The following is an 11,464-nucleotide window of genomic DNA, read 5'->3' as shown; positions in this document are numbered from 1 at the left end:
TCCTTCTTCTTGAAATGTAAATATAAAGGCTTGGGATGGTTTTCATATTGCATTAGATCATTGACACATTTTTTTTTTTACCAACTTTTAAATGATAACTGAAATACTCTATGTCATGGAAAATTGATAAATAGATAAATGGCTTGAAAAGTGAACCCTTAGGTTATCTTCTTTGGGTGGGACCTGTACTTTAGCACTGTCCAAAGGAGGAGGAGTGGCTAACGATTAAAACTGCCTGTGAAGGGCAATTGAATTCTAACCGTACAAAGATTTTGAGAACTAAGGACTTGAGCACTCCTAACCTTCATTGGACGTCTTTTCTGTGTTTACGCTGATTTTTTTTTTTTTTTCCAATGGCTCAAAAATTCATACGCCTGTCTATCCTTTGGATACTTGTAGCCCTTTTGGGTAAGTAGTCTGTTCCTATTGCATAAACTTTAAAACCACACATTTTCAACTTGTGTTTTTTATGTGAATCAGATTGAGCTGCAATTACAGCTAAACTGTTTAACACAGGTCAAGTCTTTAAATGCTTTTCATAAATAGTGATAAAACCATTATTTAGGTTAAGATTTTATATTTGTACTCATTCCTAAACCACTATTATATTTGTAGTAGAAAAATGGAAAGCTACCAGTGATGTGCGTTAAATGTCAGGAGGGATATTATACCCCTTATGTCAAACAGAGTGATTTGTGGCCCCAATAAAGGAAGTAATAAAACATATGGTAGCCATAGAATTATGATATTCATCAAAATATGCTAGTTCATAGCTCATTAATTTTTCCCGCCCAAAATAAATTATTTGATTATTAAAAAATAAAGTTTTTATATCAAATAGCATTCTTTATTTTTATCAAGTTTATTTTTAATTAAAAAGTTTTTATTTTTTATGCTTAAAAAACGCCATCTGGTGGTGGGTCAGTGCGTGTGTGCGCGCGCACCCCCGTGCCTGTGTCTGGGCCCGTACTCGTCTGTGTGTGTGTGTGTGTGTGTGTGTGTGTGTGTGTGTGTGTGTGTGTGTGTGTGTGAAAATGTGTTAAACCAGAGTAAAAGTGAGAGAGTGATATTATACCCCTTTCGTCAAACGCAGTGATTTATGACCCCCTTAATTGATTTATGACCCCTAATAAATTATTCATGAGCTCCGGAAGTCCGGAAGTAGGAAGTAATTAAGTAATAAAAATATGATATTCATAAAAATATGATATTCATAAAAATATGATATTCATAAAAATATAATTGATTATTTAGAAAGTTTCTTATATATCAAAATAGCATTCTTTTATTTCTTTAAGCAATTAAATTTTTTTTTATTTTTTTATGCTCAAAAAACGCCATCTGGTGGCGGGTCAGTGTGTGTGCGCGCGCCCGCGCGCGCCCGAGGCTGTGTGTCTGGGCGCTCGGGGGCGCGCCCGTGTCTCCGGACCGTGCTCTCTCGGGCTCCGTGCTCATGTGTTTAAAAATGTATTAAACCATATTAAAATTGTTTAGTTAAACTTGTGCTTTTGTAACGTTCAGTATGGCCACAAACACATGCTGCATGCCTTGGGGGAAAACTTTATTTAGATTTATATGCATTTGTAGATTTAGAATAAAACTCATACTCAGAAAAAACTCGCGATCCCCTAACCCTCCTTAGATACATAAGCAGGGAAAACTCCTTAAAAAACCCTCCGCGATTTCTCCAAAACCCTACAATAACTTGTTAGGGTACCCCCTCTATTCCCAAAACCTTATATTCGATAACAGGGAAAATCCTTAGTCTTTTTTCTCAAATTCAGCGCCCCGCGGCTCCCTTCATGCTCAGCCAAACAAAGCCAAAACTCCTTTTAAAAAATTCTCCGCGATTTCTCCAAAACCCTAGAATAACTTGTTAGCTACCCCTCTATTCCCAAAAAAAAAAGCGCTATAATCCAAAAACATTGGGAAAGCTCCTCTTACTAGCAAGCTCTAAAATTCAACCCACACTCTAAGTTCTACCTCGCTCTTAATCTCCGATCCACAACTTCTTGCAGAGCACAATTTTTTCCTGCTTGTTCGCTCCCCGCTCTGCTCCCGAATGCGCTGCTTACCTCGTTTGAAAATTCCCCCCTTAGACCAACTCCGCCTCACTGCGCCCCGCTGCCAATCACATAACCCTTGCACCGCTCCCTTTGCACCCCGGTTAGCCAATCGGCTCCAGGTCTGATTTTACGATCTCCCGCTGAGGTTAAGACTATCGTCGAACCCCCAGAAGACATCTGACTTCAGACGTATCAACAACTGGCGCCGCTCAGACTGCTTGCGAGTTCGCATAGGGAGCGGCCGATTTCAACAGCAACTTGCGTCTCTTTCCTTATCCGCATATCATTCGGTAAGTGTTAATCTTCCTCTCTAACTACATTTTTGCATTTTCCTTTTTACCATTCTGTCAATCCTTTCATTTAAAAAAATAAATAAATATCACAATGGTTTGTAACAGGTACAATACACCATCCATCCATCCATTCGCCTCCACTTATCCTTTTCTCAGGCTCGCGCGGTGCGCTGGAGCCTATCCCATGTACAATACACTTTAAAATATATATAAGCTCCACTTTTAACTCCCGTAAAGGTTTATACATTACATGTCTACATCACCTATCATGGCCTCATCGGGTATCTCATATCATCTTGTTATTGTTATGTTATGCTCCTTTGATATTTTGCTAGTTTGCGTGTTTTAAAACTCTTTTTGTTTTTCTTTATATTTTTAGACCCAGATGTGTTAACCTGATCCCTGCGAAACACCAGCTCTGCGTGGATTTTGACCGCGAGTGACCGGATGTTGTTTCCGGCCTGAGGTTGCCTGAAATGCCGTGAGGCTCGTTTGAAAGATTGCGCCCGAGACCAACTCCGCCTCCAAGGCATGCCTACCTTTAGCTGCCACCAGTGAGATATCAGAGCCGGGCTCCACATATCCAATCAGGAGCACGAGCAAGACAGCTTTTGCAGACTCTCCAGAAATATACAAGTCCTTACCAACTGCTCTGCAACCCAGTGTTTCTGGTCCCCTCACTAACATCGCTTTTTGAGATATTTTTTATGAACCACCAAAAAAGCAATTTTACCCCACAGACTGGGTCTGAGGGCAGCAGCGGGGACAAATGATTGTAATGAAGCGACGGACATTTCATGGCTGGTCTTGCATAATCGTGAGTTATTATGTCATATGGTGATAAGTACATAGTTTTGCAAGAGGCATACAAGCACTGTGGAAAAAGTAATCATAAAACTGTTTTTGTGAACACCCTACGTTATGCTTTAAAAAATGTGATACATGTAATGTGATCATCAAAGAACATGATTTAAAAAAAAAAAAACTTTTATTCTTATGCTTTTAAAGTATGTCAGATTATCTTAAAACACTTATTTGTATGTTATAATGTTTTTCTTACACCATGTGTAATTTTTATAGACACCTTATTCATTGTATCAATGTGTAATTATGTATCTTTGATAAATAAATAAAATATTTAATCTTGTATTTGTGTACTTTCTGGTGATTCAATAAAAAATTAGTCACACATCGCTCTGATAAACACAGATGGCTGAAAGAAATGTTTGATGGAACAAAGGAAACAAGTGTCTTGCTGCTAAACTTTTAAGTCACCATGGTTTAAATGAGAAAGTCTGTATGTAAAACATGAAAAACTCCATATCAGTGATATCTACAAAGGTGTACTCATTTCTTTGTAATGGTACTTTACTGTTCCAATGAAACAAAAAGAAAATCTCATTTTTAAAGTACATTTTTCGGCCACCCTGACCTATTTTCAGGGGCAAGAATGTTGATGTTAGACTGTGTTTTAAATCAGGTTGTGATCTTAAACTAACTATCACAGCACTGATTTCAGTTGTAATGTCAATTAGAATCCCAATTTGGCTTTTCTCCAGTCAGTGTTATGGTGAAATTTAACTTGTTCTTTTGTGTAATTGCACATGGCCCAGCAAAGGACCCCTTAGTAAACTGTACAGCATAAGTTTTCAATTCACTTTTGTCAGAAAACTTCACAGTATGAGAAGTTACAGCACAGTTTCTCCAAACGTGTGGTTCTTTTTCAGCCAGCGTGCTTTTAGAGCATCTACATTAGCTCATGTAGTAAAAGTACAATCAGTAAGTGTACTTTAACATTTGAGATTCCGAGTCACTCTTGCTTAGATCATGTGAACTATATCATGAACCTTTTTTTGTATAATGCATCAAACGTGTTCAAATCAGTTTATTTTCAATTTATTTTAACTAATCTAGAGACAAGCAACTCCTTTTTAGCTTCTGTTATGTATTTACCTCTCACACCTTAATCTAGATGTTAGTGTTCTCAGAGTTAACATGTCTCATGTTGCCATGTTGTATTTCTAATACCCAGCCTCAGTGTTCGCCCTGTTGACCCTCAAATCCAAACACCAATGATCTAGATATTCACAACATTCATAAGGAGATTCTTAAGGTCTTAAGTTTTGTTGTTTTTATGTTTTACAAAAAAAAAACTTCACATTTTTTATATTTTTAAACGAAAGTGACATGCAAGGATATTTTTCTTTAGTGATGTTGCTTCAGCAATCTCAAATACTAATTATTCTGGGAATTTTTATGGTCAAACTATGTGATTTTCCAAATGTGTGTGTGTGGAGTAAAATGACCTTGTTCTTATGATGTTGTCACCGTGAATCATTTAGGATTAACAACACAAATTGTATCGATAGCAGAAACAGTCTTATAACTTATAATTCTCACACGTTACCGCTAGTTTTACAAACGCAGTCTTCTTCAGCTCTGTTTATGTAGCTTTTATGAAACTGATTTTCCATAGTACAAGTAGAATTTAATTTTTCTTTGCTCTCCAGTATAAATGCAATAATTTGCAGGCTTTTTACTGAAACTCTCACAATGCAACACTCAATGCTCAGAGCTTCATATATCAACAGCTCTGAAAATATCTTCTTTTTTAAAGTAATGTAGGACAGGATCTCTCACTCTCTGTGTCTCAAAAAAAACCCAACTAAACTGGCAATCACCACTAAACAAATGAAAGTAGTTTATGGCTTTTTTATCAGCTGCATTTCTTTCATTCATGTATTGATCCCATTGTTTATTGGTAATGCTTTTAGGTCACTGTTTTAGCATGTCTGCCTCACACTCCATTTAAACAGTTTAACAGATAGTGGGGTCTGGTAAGGAAGTTGGGGGGAAGCAGACAACTCCACAGGAAGAGTCTTTTTGTCTTTTCTCCACTGTAAAAGATAGCAAGGCAGTGTGAAACTTTCTTTGCGGGAAAGACAAAACTGAGAGCCATGCTAGGCTCAGTGAGAGACTCTGCTCACCCTCTGCCCCAGCGATGGCAGTCCCTCACCAAGCTTGATTTCTGTTCTTTGTCTTGATTAAAGAATGTTAGCTACCGCTCATCGCTTGTCTGCAGGCTTTATTAAACGGAAAACTTCCACAACAACCTCTAAACAGTGGTTTATGGCTTTTTGTCACCTGCAACACCATGTAACACTTGGATGTTAGATTCTTTTACCAGTCAGTGTTGTTAGCCCCAACCCCCAGGCTCCAGGTGTCTGAGCTCTAACCCTGGCTGCCAAATGTCCCCCTGAGGCCTTTGTGCCTTTTACCACCAGACTAAGTTTGTAGTCCTATCTACTAATATTATTTAATTTTTTTATTATAGCACAAGGTTCAGTTAGGTTACTACTTTGACTTCCTCAATTTGCGCACATTTCTGACCCGATACTTTATCAAGCTTTTACTCGAGTGTTTTTGACACTAGCAGCTGTACTTCTACTTAAGTGAAAATTGCCTGCAATTTTGCCACCTCAGTTGCCACTTTTCTGGAGTTTGTACACTTTTTATATTGAAACGTTCAACGTTTTACGTGTTATCCTTGATCACAGTTCTAAACAAGTTAACTTTCTTCACTTCAAAGTAACCCAAAAAAGAAACTATATGTCCAGTTCTCTTTACTCCAAACCTGGTTTAAGGCTATGCTGTTGTTGTGATATGGCCATACAAATAATATTAAGTTTAATTAATCTTTTAAAAAAATGGCTGCTTCATGGCTACCTGTTCAGAGAATTTGCAGACTTTTATGGAAACTGTCACAATGTAACACTCTCACTGTCAAAACAGGGTTGATCCATGTTTCTATGAACACTGATTAATATATCAACAGCTCTGAAAATCCTTTTTTTTTTTTAAGTAAAGCAGAACAGGATCTCTGTATCTCTAAAAATCCCAACAAAACTGGCAATCACCTCTAAACAAATGGAAGTAGTTTATGGATCTTTATCACCTGCAACACCATGTAACACCTAGATGTTAGACTCTTTTACCATCACATTTGCAAGGGTTTATGTTTTATCCTTGATCACAGTTCTAAATAAGTTAACTTTCTTGACATAAAAGTAGCCCAAAGAAGACAAATATATGTCCAGTTCTTTTTTACTCCAAACCTACTGATCGGAAAACATTATGTGATGCTGGAAGTTTTCATCCTATCCATCTGCAAAACAAGTTTACCTGTAAGCCAACACATTAGACGTAAGCAAATTTGTGAAATTCCTGAACAATGTGCTTTGTGGAGTAGCAGTAGTACTAGAACTAGTACTAGTAGTCCTAGTATTCTGCAGCAACCAGGCTTCAAGAGTGATCACTCTTCTGGCTTTCAAATGGTGAAAACATGTCACAGTCTTAACCGCAAATCAGAAATGTTGGTAAATTTAAAAAGGAATTTAAACGTCAGCTTTGACATAGACACAGACTTTATTAATGCCACACTCAGGAAATTCACATGTTACACATGATTTAGCTCACCTGCTAAATCCCCAGAGCAATAACCACATCAGCATCATTAGCCTGAGTGTTGATCCTCCAGGTGAGTGAGTGGAGTTGAGTGTGTGTGTGTGTGTGTGTGTGTGATCAGAGGTGAAGCTGCTTTCTGCAAAGTCTCATCAACAACCAGGAAGAGTCTAAAAGCACTAAATATGAAACAGACCATTTACCATACCCAACACTGAGCTCCTGCACAGTCAGATGGAGTGAAACATAATGTCCCAGTGGTGTTCTGTTGGATTTAGCAGGTGAGCGTTGTTGCCAGTCAAAACCTTTTTGGAAACTCTTTACAAGAATCAATGTAATTATTTGTTTTACTTGAATCAAATGTATTGGTTTATATACCTGAAATAAAACTTTTTTTTGGAAACCCGTTACATCAAATAAAACTTTCTTGGAAAAGCATTGCAAGAATCAATCGAGTTATTTGTTTTACCCCATTCAAATCTATTGGTTTCATTACATCAAATTAAATAATTTTGGAAACCCGTTACATCAAATAAAACTTTCTTGGAAAAACTTTACAAGAATCAATGTAATTATTTGTTTTACTTGAATCAAATGTAATGGTTTATATACCTGAAATAAAACTTTTTTGGAAACCCTGTACATGAAGTAAAAGGTTTTTGATCTTGTAAGTTCTGGCTTTAATATTTTCAGCTGATAAAGTGAACTTCATACAAACTCTGTGTTAGAAAAAGGGGATAGTTTACTACATGCTATAAAAACACAATCCTTAATCTTTTATTTTGCAACTTTATCTTTCTGTTCTGGTTTTTAGAGTGATTGTTTTATTGACTCGTACTTTGGGAATCACCCTGTTGTGAGAAAAGGATAAGCTGGGAGAGAATACAGCATTATACAAGCAGAGTGTTTTAGCTGTATCCGTAGATCTAAGACATAAACCTGTTGTTAAAAAAGAATAGTTAACTGAAGTGCAGATTTAATTTTAAATTATTTCACGAACTGTCCAGGAATTACAGAGAGCTTTATACTGATATGGTAAAATTCTCTGAGTGTATTGGTTGTATATGACAAGTATTTGTAAATCATTAGTAGTTACTCTTGCATAGGTGTTTTGCTTGTTTTAAATTTGTGCACTATTTATTTTTATTTTTTGTATTTTGTAATGAATCTCTAATTCACTTTTTCTTGTTGGCCTTGTTGTGTGTACCTCACAAGTCAAATTATACATTGTGATGGAGCAGTCACAATACACCCGCACGAGACACAGTTTGATTTTTCTAACACAGAGTTTGTATGAAGTTCACTTTATCAGCTGAAAATATTAAAGCCAGAACTTACAAGATCAAAAACCTTTTACTTCATGTACAGGGTTTCCAAAAAAGTTTTATTTCAGGTATATAAACCATTACATTTGATTCAAGTAAAACAAATAATTACATTGATTCTTGTAAAGTTTTTCCAAGAAAGTTTTATTTGATGTAACGGGTTTCCAAAATTATTTAATTTGATGTAATGAAACCAATAGATTTGAATGGGGTAAAACAAATAACTCGATTGATTCTTGCAATGCTTTTCCAAGAAAGTTTTATTTGATGTAACGGGTTTCCAAAAAAAAGTTTTATTTCAGGTATATAAACCAATACATTTGATTCAAGTAAAACAAATAATTACATTGATTCTTGTAAAGAGTTTCCAAAAAGGTTTTGACTGGCAACAACGCTCACCTGCTAAATCCAACAGAACACCACTGGGACATTATGTTTCACTCCATCTGACTGTGCAGGAGCTCAGTGTTGGGTATGGTAAATGGTCTGTTTCATATTTAGTGCTTTTAGACTCTTCCTGGTTGTTGATGAGACTTTGCAGAAAGCAGCTTCACCTCTGATCACACACACACACACACACACACACTCAACTCCACTCACTCACCTGGAGGATCAACACTCAGGCTAATGATGCTGATGTGGTTATTGCTCTGGGGATTTAGCAGGTGAGCTAAATCATGTGTAACATGTGAATTTCCTGAGTGTGGCATTAATAAAGTCTGTGTCTATGTCAAAGCTGACGTTTAAATTCCTTTTTAAATTTACCAACATTTCTGATTTGCGGTTAAGACTGTGACATGTTTTCACCATTTGAAAGCCAGAAGAGTGATCACTCTTGAAGCCTGGTTGCTGCAGAATACTAGGACTACTAGTACTAGTTCTAGTACTACTGCTACTCCACAAAGCACATTGTTCAGGAATTTCACAAATTTGCTTACGTCTAATGTGTTGGCTTACAGGTAAACTTGTTTTGCAGATGGATAGGATGAAAACTTCCAGCATCACATAATGTTTTCCGATCAGTAGGTTTGGAGTAAAAAAGAACTGGACATATATTTGTCTTCTTTGGGCTACTTTTATGTCAAGAAAGTTAACTTATTTAGAACTGTGATCAAGGATAAAACATAAACCCTTGCAAATGTGATGGTAAAAGAGTCTAACATCTAGGTGTTACATGGTGTTGCAGGTGATAAAGATCCATAAACTACTTCCATTTGTTTAGAGGTGATTGCCAGTTTTGTTGGGATTTTTAGAGATACAGAGATCCTGTTCTGCTTTACTTAAAAAAAAAAAAGGATTTTCAGAGCTGTTGATATATTAATCAGTGTTCATAGAAACATGGATCAACCCTGTTTTGACAGTGAGAGTGTTACATTGTGACAGTTTCCATAAAAGTCTGCAAATTCTCTGAACAGGTAGCCATGAAGCAGCCATTTTTTTAAAAGATTAATTAAACTTAATATTATTTGTATGGCCATATCACAACAACAGCATAGCCTTAAACCAGGTTTGGAGTAAAGAGAACTGGACATATAGTTTCTTTTTTGGGTTACTTTGAAGTGAAGAAAGTTAACTTGTTTAGAACTGTGATCAAGGATAACACGTAAAACGTTGAACGTTTCAATATAAAAAGTGTACAAACTCCAGAAAAGTGGCAACTGAGGTGGCAAAATTGCAGGCAATTTTCACTTAAGTAGAAGTACAGCTGCTAGTGTCAAAAACACTCGAGTAAAAGCTTGATAAAGTATCGGGTCAGAAATGTGCGCAAATTGAGGAAGTCAAAGTAGTAACCTAACTGAACCTTGTGCTATAATAAAAAAATTAAATAATATTAGTAGATAGGACTACAAACTTAGTCTGGTGGTAAAAGGCACAAAGGCCTCAGGGGGACATTTGGCAGCCAGGGTTAGAGCTCAGACACCTGGAGCCTGGGGGTTGGGGCTAACAACACTGACTGGTAAAAGAATCTAACATCCAAGTGTTACATGGTGTTGCAGGTGACAAAAAGCCATAAACCACTGTTTAGAGGTTGTTGTGGAAGTTTTCCGTTTAATAAAGCCTGCAGACAAGCGATGAGCGGTAGCTAACATTCTTTAATCAAGACAAAGAACAGAAATCAAGCTTGGTGAGGGACTGCCATCGCTGGGGCAGAGGGTGAGCAGAGTCTCTCACTGAGCCTAGCATGGCTCTCAGTTTTGTCTTTCCCGCAAAGAAAGTTTCACACTGCCTTGCTATCTTTTACAGTGGAGAAAAGACAAAAAGACTCTTCCTGTGGAGTTGTCTGCTTCCCCCCAACTTCCTTACCAGACCCCACTATCTGTTAAACTGTTTAAATGGAGTGTGAGGCAGACATGCTAAAACAGTGACCTAAAAGCATTACCAATAAACAATGGGATCAATACATGAATGAAAGAAATGCAGCTGATAAAAAAGCCATAAACTACTTTCATTTGTTTAGTGGTGATTGCCAGTTTAGTTGGGTTTTTTTTGAGACACAGAGAGTGAGAGATCCTGTCCTACATTACTTTAAAAAAGAAGATATTTTCAGAGCTGTTGATATATGAAGCTCTGAGCATTGAGTGTTGCATTGTGAGAGTTTCAGTAAAAAGCCTGCAAATTATTGCATTTATACTGGAGAGCAAAGAAAAATTAAATTCTACTTGTACTATGGAAAATCAGTTTCATAAAAGCTACATAAACAGAGCTGAAGAAGACTGCGTTTGTAAAACTAGCGGTAACGTGTGAGAATTATAAGTTATAAGACTGTTTCTGCTATCGATACAATTTGTGTTGTTAATCCTAAATGATTCACGGTGACAACATCATAAGAACAAGGTCATTTTACTCCACACACACACATTTGGAAAATCACATAGTTTGACCATAAAAATTCCCAGAATAATTAGTATTTGAGATTGCTGAAGCAACATCACTAAAGAAAAATATCCTTGCATGTCACTTTCGTTTAAAAATATAAAAAATGTGAAGTTTTTTTTTTGTAAAACATAAAAACAACAAAACTTAAGACCTTAAGAATCTCCTTATGAATGTTGTGAATATCTAGATCATTGGTGTTTGGATTTGAGGGTCAACAGGGCGAACACTGAGGCTGGGTATTAGAAATACAACATGGCAACATGAGACATGTTAACTCTGAGAACACTAACATCTAGATTAAGGTGTGAGAGGTAAATACATAACAGAAGCTAAAAAGGAGTTGCTTGTCTCTAGATTAGTTAAAATAAATTGAAAATAAACTGATTTGAACACGTTTGATGCATTATACAAAAAAAGGTTCATGATATAGTTCACATGATCT

At 36.6% G+C, this 11,464-nt stretch overlaps 1 long non-coding RNA gene across 1 annotated transcript; it reads left to right on the top strand.

Moving 5' to 3' along the window:
* Nucleotides 1-843: 843 nt before the first annotated feature.
* Nucleotides 844-3,506, top strand: LOC308390797. Its single transcript, XR_013970499.1, has 2 exons — nucleotides 844-2,356; nucleotides 2,739-3,506. It is a non-coding gene; the product is annotated as an uncharacterized lncRNA (long non-coding RNA).
* The last annotated feature ends 7,958 nt before the right edge of the window (nucleotides 3,507-11,464 follow it).

Source organism: Rhamphochromis sp. 'chilingali' (genome assembly GCF_963969265.1).
Source record: "Rhamphochromis sp. 'chilingali' genome assembly, chromosome: 22".
NCBI classification, from domain to species: Eukaryota; Metazoa; Chordata; class Actinopteri; order Cichliformes; family Cichlidae; genus Rhamphochromis; species Rhamphochromis sp. 'chilingali'.
The sequence above is the reverse complement of the archived record's forward strand: the minus strand, read 5'-3'. Positions and strand labels throughout refer to the sequence as shown.